General features: G+C 37.4%; 1 long non-coding RNA gene across 1 annotated transcript; it reads left to right on the top strand.

The window, feature by feature from the left end:
• Nucleotides 1-8,076: 8,076 nt before the first annotated feature.
• On the top strand, nt 8,077-8,385 carry LOC128641105 (uncharacterized). Its single transcript, XR_008399434.1, has 2 exons — nt 8,077-8,198; nt 8,289-8,385. It is a non-coding gene; the product is annotated as an uncharacterized LOC128641105 (long non-coding RNA).
• The last annotated feature ends 3,134 nt before the right edge of the window (nt 8,386-11,519 follow it).

Raw genomic sequence — 11,519 nt, 5'->3', positions numbered from 1 at the left:
ACTGCACCTGGTATTTGTATACAGGTGTACCCCCACAATAAGAATTGGTTACACTCAGTGACTTTCAAGTTACAGCTGCTTCATTTTTTCCTGGTTTCCCTTTACATTCCACATTGGAGGGGGATAGCAACTATTTTGCACTAATAAGATTGCTCCTTTGTTTTGCACAGTGCCAGGAGAGATATCATTATACTGAATAATATGGATCCTGCAAATCGACCCATCACAGAGCTCCCTCCTCCGGGACTGACTACTATACATACTGAAGAAGATTTGGGTACACAGGCCATGGGAGCACAGATTGTATACTCGAGATGATGCGGCCAGGATTCTGTTCGTCCCCATCAGCAGAGTTACTGGTGAGACCCCTGTGAACTTGTATCATAATTTGTTGAAGTTAAAAAAACATGAAATAGATATAACGTTACATGGGTGCTATTTATCTGAATATCACAGATTGAACCATATCCCTAGAGGATTTAGAGTTAAAAATATCCCCTCAATAGGGAGGGAAAATACAGAATTTAGGAAGAAATGGTGCCATATCCTGTATAAATGTTCTCTAGATTTGGTATTGTTGGTAGTAGAAGAGGTTACTACCATCTAAAGTTAGGATAGAAATTGTATCATTTGAGCAAACACATAATGACACTTTAACTAATGATCAGCAAGATAACTGGTTACTTAAACTCAATCAACAAATTGAGAAGTATAGATCTGACTTAATAGTCTTTAAAAACAGGAAACTGGACTCTATAAGTTCAGATTACACACATGGGAGGGTCTACAAATGGCTTACTAACACCTCAGAGGGTAGGGTGAGGAGACCACATAGACCTGGGAGAGTACACTTTACTACTATTGACACTAGTGGAGCTGAGTCTTCTGACACAGACAGAAGTAATTTGAGCACTACCCAATCATCACCAACTGTGTTCACACCACAATCTACACATAACGTCCCGTATGTACATAGGGGTCACTCCACACCCAGTCATTTTTTAGGCGTACCCACGAGATCACAGGGAGGGGGAGGAAACATAGACCACACATCAGGAGGGCGGGGAAGCAGATACAGACCCTCACGCCACAGCCGACAGAGGATATAGTATTCAATTTAAGTACACACATATTGACTACAGTAGAACGACAAATCCTTAACAAAGGTTTGTCCTTTGTGCCCAGCCATACTATTTCAGAATTAGACCATAAACTTGACATTTACAAATTGAATAGGGTCATGAAAATTAAAGAATACTTTCAACACTCCCGGCCGGGGGAGGAACCACTGAGTCCTATACAGAAGTGTAAAAAACTAAGCACATTCGAACCACAGAACAGTAGTGCTAGCACTAAGACCTACATGAGACTAATCACACAAGATATGGAATATGAAAGAAACAACAGGGCCTGGTAACATAATCTTAGTGATACTGAGAGGAAAGCCATCAAATCATTGCATGATGATCGTTCTCTGGTCATCCGCCCCACTGATAAGGGGGGGAGCCATCGTGTTACTGGACTATGAGGACTATAGGATGGACATCATGCAACAACTAGCTGACACAAACACCTATAGAGATTTACCTGGGGACCCTACTATCCCTTTCAAGAAAGAGTTGTATGGCATCCTCAAACTGGGTTATGAACAAGGCTATCTTACTGAGCAGATTTATGAATTTTGTGTGACCCAATATCCTAGGGTCCCTATAATGTACACTATACCTAAAATTCATAAGACACTGGACAACCCTCCAGGACGTACAATAGTTTCTGCGGTACAATCACTGTCACAGCCATTTCAACAGTATATTGATATTCTTCTACAACCCACAGTGAGAAACATTAAATCATATATCTCAGACACTAATGATTTGATCAAAAGGATGAGGGATGTGGTTATGGAGACTGGTGACATCCTAGTCACTTTGGATGTCAACAGTCTCTACACCATCATCCCTCATACCAGTGGACTCATGGCGGTCAGAAAACACCTTATTGAGGGCACACACTATGAGGGGACCACCTGTTGAATATTTGCTAACCTCTCCTGGAGTTTTGCCTAAACCAGAATTATTTTCGTTTTGAGACAGATTTTTATTTACAAATAGCGGGGCACCGCGATGGGGGTTGAATATGGCCCCATCGTATGCCAATATATTTATGTCTCAATTCGAGAATGAACATCTATGGAAGACAGACACATCCTCGATTGTTTTTTTCGTAAGATATATCGATGATGTTTTCCTGATATGGCGGGGGGGACAGCACACGTTATTGAACTGGTTTGACCAATTTAACTTGAACATCTTTTTACAGGAACACTCTCTGGGCACAACTCTATATAGCAAGTCCACTGATAGGAACTCTATACGCACTTCTTAGGGGTATAATCAAGTCTCAAATTATAAGAGTTTTACGTAATAACTCTGACAAGGCCACAGGGGTTTCCCAGTTACAACATATGAGGGACAAGTTCCTCCAACGGGGCTATAAAGCACAGGTTGTGAATGACATCCTAACAGAGGTTCTATCATCTACTCAAGATACCCTCATCTATAAAAAAACAGCAGCTCCTGAGCAGAAAAAAATTATTATGGCAAGTACATTTGCACCAAAAACAACAGATGCGGGCAAGATATTGAGGAAACACTGGCCCGTGGTTACCTCTGATCCAAGACTTTCATTTACACAAAACCTATCCCCCATGAATGCATACCGTAGGGGTACAAATCTTCAAGATATCTTGGTTAAGACGGATCCTAAGATGAGTTACACTACGGCTACTAAGATCAATATCAAGGGATCATACTGATGCCTAGGCTGTACCACATACAGTGGTCTCATTGCCACCAAAACTTTTCATCATCCACACACCAATAAGATATAGACTATCAACCATTCACTTTCATGCAATACCACATTTGTGATATATTTGCTCTTTTGTCCATGTGCCCGGTTCTATGTGGGCAAAACCATCGGCACACTCTGTGAGAGGATGGCCAATCACAGACGGGCGATACGGCTTGCACTTAACAAGGGAGAGTCCGATCAGCCTGTTGCTAGGCATTGTGCACAGATGACCCACCAAGTGTCATCCATTAGATACATTCTGATAGATCACATCCCCCGCATGGACAGGGGTGGAGATCGTAACAAAGCCTTGCTCAAACGCGAGGCAGAATGGATGTACCGGTTGGGGATGGTATACCCAGGGGGTTTAAATTCACCACTGGATTTCAAGGCACTCATCTAGATTGGAGATACAATCTTGGGGTACGGTCTTGTGTGTAGTGCAACACCACGTTGGGCATGCTGGGGGTCTGGCCTTGTATGAGATAGATCTTCCACCATAGACCCATGTCCTGATTAGAAGTGGGACTCAGTGGGGCTGCAACGCCATTCAGGGGGTAAGACACTCACCGGGTAGGTTACCACTATTTTTTCTCCAGAATCTAAGGATGTGGGAGGCCGGTCAAAGTACCCTATTTACAAGGGTTGGACACTGTAAGAACTGTGTAAAGATGCTCCTAATGTAAGAAGGGCATAATATGTCACTGGGCGTCATGCTAGATATGCCTATAAAAGGCTGGGACTGTTGGACCATCTAGGGAAAACATCACCAACAGATTACTTATACCCCTAATCAAGTAGTGCTTAAGGTTAAAGAAATAGATAATGAGGGGAATGTAGCCAGGCTATAAAGAGGTGCTTATTCTCTACAATATGTAAAACAGCTTGACAAAGAAGTGCAAGGGTAGTATAGGCTATAGCCCAATATGTCATTGTCAATTTAGGATATAAGTAAAATGTTAATAACATTTGAAATAACTACATGCAGGGAACCAGGTTAAATGCAATTTTCATGAGATAGCTTACTGTAACTTGAATGCCATATTTTTCTAATTTTGGCAATCTGACATTAGATATAGGTTTATTTTATTTTTATTTTATGATAGAAGGTGGCTAAGAGCCAAATCGCCATTCCACTATATAAATGTTACTCTCTGTATACATGATAGTCGCATGGATGGTCTGCATGTGTGACGTAAGACAAGGGGCTGATGTTTGTTTTTGGAATTGATGCCATGATAGTTAAGTCATGTTTGTTTGTGTGGTGATTCCATACGTCAGCTCCGAGTAGCGTCTGTCACCATGGCAACTGTCATAATCGAGTGCGGCACCAAGATGATACTACAGGGAGGAGGCGCACTTAGTAGGGTCCATATATCACTTGTTTATATCACTTGTTTGTATGATGAGTCTGTGTGTAGATAAGTAACACATGCTAAAAGTGCAGTATTTTTCGCTTTCTGTGCACTGTATACACGGTGGTATATGAAATGTGTGTAAATCTAGCCAGCAGGCTATTTAATAGTAAATCCTGTTTACTACACAAGATAGGCTAAATGCAAAAAAAAATTCCGTCATATGTCCTTAAGAGGTTAAATTGAGTGATAGCAAAAATGCTAAATATTCTCCGGTATTTTGGGCAAGTTTTCTGAAAGTCCCGGTAGTGAAGGGCTTAAAAAAACTGCATTAAAAAGTTATGACGGTTTAATGATATGAGGTCTCAGGTGGAAAAAAAAGGAAGGCAAAGATAGCTCTATTAACATAGAGATGCATATATACATGTCTAAATATGTATATGTATGTGTATATGCATGTACATTTGTATTTATATTTGTATATATATATTTACAGACATACACAGTATATATATATATATATATATATATATATATATACAACACACATATATATAGACACACATATACACACCACATACATATGCACACACATATATATATATATATATATATATAAATATATATATATATATATATATATATATATATATATATATATATATATATATAGTCAGTATATGGCCGGGTTATAATACAATATATTTTATAATTAATCTTTAAAACAAACCCCCAATAAAATGCATATACGAAACAATTAAATTAATATAAATTCCTAAATTCTTTATATTAGTTAAAGTTATAAACACATTGAATATATTTATAGAAACCAGATATGAAACAAACTATGCAAGCTTAAACTGTTACAATATTCTATACAAAAATTATAAAAAATATACCTTTACAAATTACCTTATTCACAATGAGCACATTAAAATATCACAATAAATACCAGAATCCTCTGTTATTAACCAATAACTCTAGTTCAATGCTCAATATGGATTACCAACTTACTATGCTTAATTAATAACTACCAGGAATCTTTATCATAATAACCAATTTAATGTACAGTTCTGAAAGAGTTCACTATAATAACTGACTTATAAATCTGGAGTAAAAAACCATGTCTAGCAAATAAATTATTTAGCAATAATGACTAGTTAAGACTACACAGGATCTATAAAACACAAGCTTAAAATACTAATTGTGCCCTTTTAAATTTATTCAGCTTCAATTAGACTGCAGAAACAATTAATGTAATTCTTGATACTTTACAAGTTCACCAGATTTGAGAATTCAGTTAATATCCAAATAAGGCCTCGCTTCCATTGAGTCGTAATTCAGTTTGCGTGCACTCGCAAACCGTTAAATATGCTGTCGAAAGCAATAGCGTTTAACGACTGTTTCCAATGGCGCGTTATACCTCAATATCGGCTGCCGGACTTCGGCTGCCGAAAAGATTTTCGCGTCCCATAGAAAGTAATAGAAGCCGTTAATCGATAAATTATACCAGGTTTCCATTGAAATCGCTAACCGTTAATACACTGTCGGAGGCTTTGTCGATACATTGAGACATATTACCCCCAGCTCAACTAGGTGTAAAGGAGGAAAAAAGAGCTTTTTGAGGCCTGTTCTCATTGAAATTGAAAATCACAAAAAAATTACATATAGAAAATATAATTTTATCTAATAATAATCTTCTCCTACATGTATATATGTATGATAATTGTATATATATTATTTGACCTATATAAATCATATAATTTTAATAATTACTTTTAACTGTTATGATAAAGGCTGATATATTTAATGGAAAATATAATAATTACATTCAGTGTCTTTGAATTTCCGATATGTAACTACATATATGTTGAAATTATAGTTCATATCAAAAATAAAAGTCATGAGTAAGTATATACCTTTCAAAACTGTTCATTAAATTAAGGATTAGATGAGATGAAGATAAGCCCTCCCCCCCATGTTATTCATTGCAATCACCAGTTTCACTATATGTTAACAAGCAACACACAGCTATAAAAAAAGAGCACACCTAGCCTAACCTCAGAACAGATATTTCAAAATGCAGGGTGAGAGAGAAGCTGACAATGCTGAAGTTAGACAGCGTAGGCCTGACCATCCCCAGAGTGAGGCTGGATATAGAAACCCTGAATGAGCAGCAGGTGTTTGAAAGTTTCAGGCTCAACAGGGAGAAAATATATCAGTTATATGCCCTGTTGCAAGATAGGCTGGAAAGCCAGGGCTATTCAAGCAGGGCTGTCCCTGGAATGACCAAAACTACTAGGGGCACTTCATTTTTTGGCTTCTGGATCCTTTCAGGTGACAGGGGGCATTGTAACTGTGGGTGCATAAGTCCACTCTTCTAAGCATCTTTCAAAAGTTATTGATGGACTTTATGATAATTGCAGAAAATTTATTTTTTTCCCCACATCACCCAGAGGTTGGCGTGATGTTAAGAGGACTTTTTTTCTTTTAGGTGGCATACCCAATGTCCTTGGGGCCATTGACCTGCACTCATATTGCCCTAAGACCCCCCTGTGCGCAGGGAGATAATATTAGAAATAGGAAACACTTCCACTCCTTAAATGTGCAGATTATATGTGATGCAAACATGCGCATATTAAATGTATGTGGCAGGGTTCCCAGGAAGTAGCCATGATGCCCTACATCCTCAGGAATTCTGGTGTGTGGAGATTGTTTGAGACAAATCAAATGCCTGAAGGACATCTCCTCGGTAAGTGTTTATGTATATATTATGATGCCTTCATGTGTTCAATATTTTGACATTTTATTGTTTCATTGCTTTATAATCCTTATGTATGTGTCTAAGGGGGTGAAATTGATTAAATAAATAAATTGTTAATCATTTAAAAGATATATATTAACTATGTCATAGTAAGACATATGCATAACATTATTTTATGTCATACATTGCTTTATGGAAAGATGTGTGTTTATCTATCTATCTATATCTTTATATATATATACTGTATATCTATGCATTCATATTTTAGCAGATTCTGCATATCCTCTTAAAAATGGATTTGGACACCATTGAAAGAGAACCAGGTTGTTGGGCCTGCTGAATTAAGGTAAAATATATATTTATTTTCTGCTCATGTGTGTCAGAAATATTGATTGTGCCTAGCAAAATGCTCACTATATCTGTAGAAAAGTAGGACCAGTACACACTTCATAGGAATGTCCCTTTAAATCACTCTTGGGTGAATGTAGGTGCGAAACCTGGAGGACCCTCCTTTTCCAAAGTCCCAGTAAATGTAATGAAATAGAACACACAGGTAGCACTCTATGTGGAGCAACAGCACCTTTATTGAGCAACGTTTCGGGGCTCCTGCCCCTTTATTAAGCTATATATCTGTGTTTGTGCACATACATTTGTTGCTTGATTATCTTGTGTGTGTGTGTATATATCACTATCACAGACATAACAATGTTGTACTGAGTGCCTTTAAAGGGACAGTCAAAATACAAATCATCTATTATCAGTGAAGCATTTATAAATCTCTCTGCTTCAATATAAATATATTTATATATATATAAAATGGATTAAAGATTTATAAGATCAAACCAGGAATGTAGTTAGCTCTTTAGTATTTGATTTGTCTTCACATTATATATTATAATCATATTTCTTGTTCTTTTAATACAGATATAATGAAGCACATATCCGAACACGTTGCTATAATAGAACGACTGTTTGGTGTTCTAAAAATGCGCTTTCGCTGCCTGGACAGATCAGGGGGGGATCTCAATTCAGTCCGGAAAAAAGCTATTAAAATCATAGTGGCATGTTGCTGTCTACACAACATGGCACAGGAGCATGGGATGTTGAACGACTTACTTCCAACACCACAGCCCCCAGGTGAAATCTTTGAGCCTGATGTAATTAATCATCCCAACCCCTCAATGCCCATTTGGAGAGATCTGCAACTATTCAAGAATTCTTTTCAGGTATTTTTATAGTATTGTAATGAGACCTTTTAGTTATTTAATGATTATGTTTTTTAATAATACACATTTGTTTCTTTTAATGTTTTACAGATTGAAGATTCTCAGAAATGGAATACCACTCCCCTCCCTCTCTCCTCATCCCTATATTTACCACATTTTCCCTAAATAAATGTATACTTTACTCAAATATAGTCATGGTGAATGTTTCTTTATTTCCAGCTATGTACTAATCAATGCATTCATCTTATGATTTATGTATAACATAATTATCTAAAATATCATTTTAATTAAATTCCAAATATGACTTTGTTCTCTTGGTATAATTATTTAAAGAGCAGCTATGCACTCCTGGTTAATAAAATTGAGTACATGGTGTGAACCAATGACAGACAGGATATATACTGTATGTTGGCAACAATAAACAGCTCTAACATAGGTTCTATGCTGCTCCTGATCTTACCTAAATAAAACTATAATCAAAGGATACTAAGAATATTAAGAAATATAAAGAATATAAATATATTAGATTTGCTTTTAAATATATATGTTTTAGCAAAATAATGGAATTTATGTCACTTTAAAAAAAAAAAGGAAGAGTGTGTTCACAATAAAACATTAATGAACCAGATAAATCATTCAAATCCAATCAAACTTACATATGTACTCATAATCAATTTAATCCTTTTATGTTTCTTATTTCAATCATGTATTTAAGTTTAGGAGCCATTCCATTTAATGCTCATCACCTGTGGTGCACTTGCTGATTGTTGCCTACCATTTAGACAACAATCATCAAGCGCTCCCCATGTGCAGATTCAAAATGGGTAGATTCCTAAGATAACATTCCTGTTTTATTAAATTACAGATGATAATTAAGTTAAATAGATTATAGGATTACATATTTAAGTATATAAATACTGCATGCTCTAATTCCTGAGTTTTATTTTTAATAGGCTATCCCTTTAAGAAATATATCAGATGCTCCATTTCAAGAGACAATCCAGATATAATATAATCCTTAAAATAAAAGATACATTATCAATACATACAAATCCCCTGAGATTGCACACTTGAATGGCATGGTTACCTCATAGAAAATAATATAGAAAAATAAGGTCAAAGGAAAAATCTTTTTATCATGAAGATGAGTTTTAATTATTACAGATTTACCCTCATTCAAATGTAATTTTCAATGTGAAAATCATATTTATTCAATACAAAACGATGACACATTAAAGTTATAATGCGTCATAGTACTAATATTTATAAAATACTATGTAATGTCATGTCTGCTAAAGCAGATAATACATTTGCAATATTTAGACTATTAACCAAATACATAAGTGCTTAATATGACATACTTCAAGAGATATGAAGTATTGTCTTTAACATGGAGTTATTGAAAACAATTTAAAAGTGCATTGTGCATTGGTCCCAGGGAGAGTCTGTGTCTGTTCATATGATGTCAATTAAAATGTATTAATCACCTCTATATCATGGCAATCACATATATGTTGTGTATACACCAGTGCTTAAATATCATAAAGATACATTTATCTAATTATTCTAAATATTGAATAATAATCTTGACAAAAAGGAGTGCCTTAGTCATGATAGGTATTAGTCATGATAGGTATATATTCAGATATTACATTCCACATAGGACTATAATGAATGCAAGGTATTTGCCCTATCAACAGGAAGGAAAATTTACTTTTCAACTCTTCTTATAACTGTATAAGCCTTATTAGCTTCATCTGAAGGAGCAAACAACATATGCTTGTGGAATATAAATCATAACATTTACACATGTCACGTTGACCAATGTTAGATAGCATATACTGTATAAATTTCAGACACGTATCCCAAGTATTCTTAAACGGCATAATATCCTCAATAAAAGGACACATACATTTATCAACAATTTACACCTGCATATTAATTGACATCATGTGAAATAAAAATGAATAAAGCTGTTAATGTTTTTGAAAATAAACAGCTATTAAACAATTTTGAAATATATTTTCTAATTTTGATTAGAAAAATATATGCATATTTATGAGATGGAAATCACACTTAAGAAAGTGCTTCATAAAAAAATTAGATATTATATATCTTGAAAGAATTTAAAAAGAAAAATACTTCTTAATGCTTGCGGCGGGATTTGGCCTTTGGAGGAGAGGTACTTGGGATGGAAGTGTGGGCGTCTTGGGCGACGCACACCAGCTGGCTGGGAGGCTAAAAGATGTGATTCAGGGTCCTGCAGGGAGATAACGGAGGATGCGAGTGAGGAGGGAGTTTGCGGCCTATCTGCAACCCTCTCCACTGCCTCTGCCAGGCGGACGAGTGCAGCATTATGTATGTCCATCTGGCTCTGTAGCCTCCTGAAATCCTGCTGCTGCTGGAGCCTAGTAAGTCTAAGCTCCCTGTGAATGAGCCTCAGTAGAGCATCCTGCTGGACTGCGCGGGGGATATTGGATTCCATGGGGGGCACTTGTGGCTGTATAGGTGTCTCCGGCACATATTCCTGGCTCTGTGTGAGGTTGTCGGTCACTCAGTCTTGGGGACTGTGTGGGTGGCTCAATATCCAATTGAGGACAGACATTGGTGGGGGGTTGGTGGTGATTGTTGTGGTGGTGGTAGTGGTGGCGGCATTTGTTGTGCCATGGGAGGGTGCTGAATGTGTTGTTGAGGTGGCATATAGTACATATGCTGCGGGTGGAGGATGCATCTGCTGATGCTGTGGTGATGGAGGATGCATCTGCTGATGGTGTGGTGATGGAGGATGCATCTGCTGATGCTGTGGTGATGAAGGAGGCATCAGCTGATGCTGTGGTGATGGAGGATGCATCTGCTGAATGCTGTGGTGATGAAGGAGGCATCTGCTGATGCTGTGTGTGGTGGAGGATGCATCTGCTGATGCTGTGGTGATGAAGGAGGCATCTGCCGATGCTGTGGTGGTGGAGGATGCATCTGATAATGCTGCGTTGGAGGATGCATCTGATAATGCTGCGTTGGAGGACTGCATCTGATAATGCTGCGTTGGAGGGATGCATCTGATAAATGCTGCGTTGGAGGATGCATCTGATAATGCTGCGTTGGATGGAATGCATCTGATAATGCTGTGGTGGTGGAGGCTGCATCTGATGATATGTCCTCCCAGATGAATATGGGGATGGGGCCGAGGAACATTTTCAACCTCATAGGCCAGTGGGCTGTTTGCTCATCTCCTCTCAAGTATGCTGAGGTAGGAGTATCCAGCTTCAATAACATCCCCCTCCTCCTCCTCACTGAATTCCGGAACATCACTGGCCTGCCGGT

This window comes from Bombina bombina, chromosome 1, assembly GCF_027579735.1.
Source record: "Bombina bombina isolate aBomBom1 chromosome 1, aBomBom1.pri, whole genome shotgun sequence".
Taxonomy (NCBI): Eukaryota; Metazoa; Chordata; class Amphibia; order Anura; family Bombinatoridae; genus Bombina; species Bombina bombina.
The sequence above is the reverse complement of the archived record's forward strand: the minus strand, read 5'-3'. Positions and strand labels throughout refer to the sequence as shown.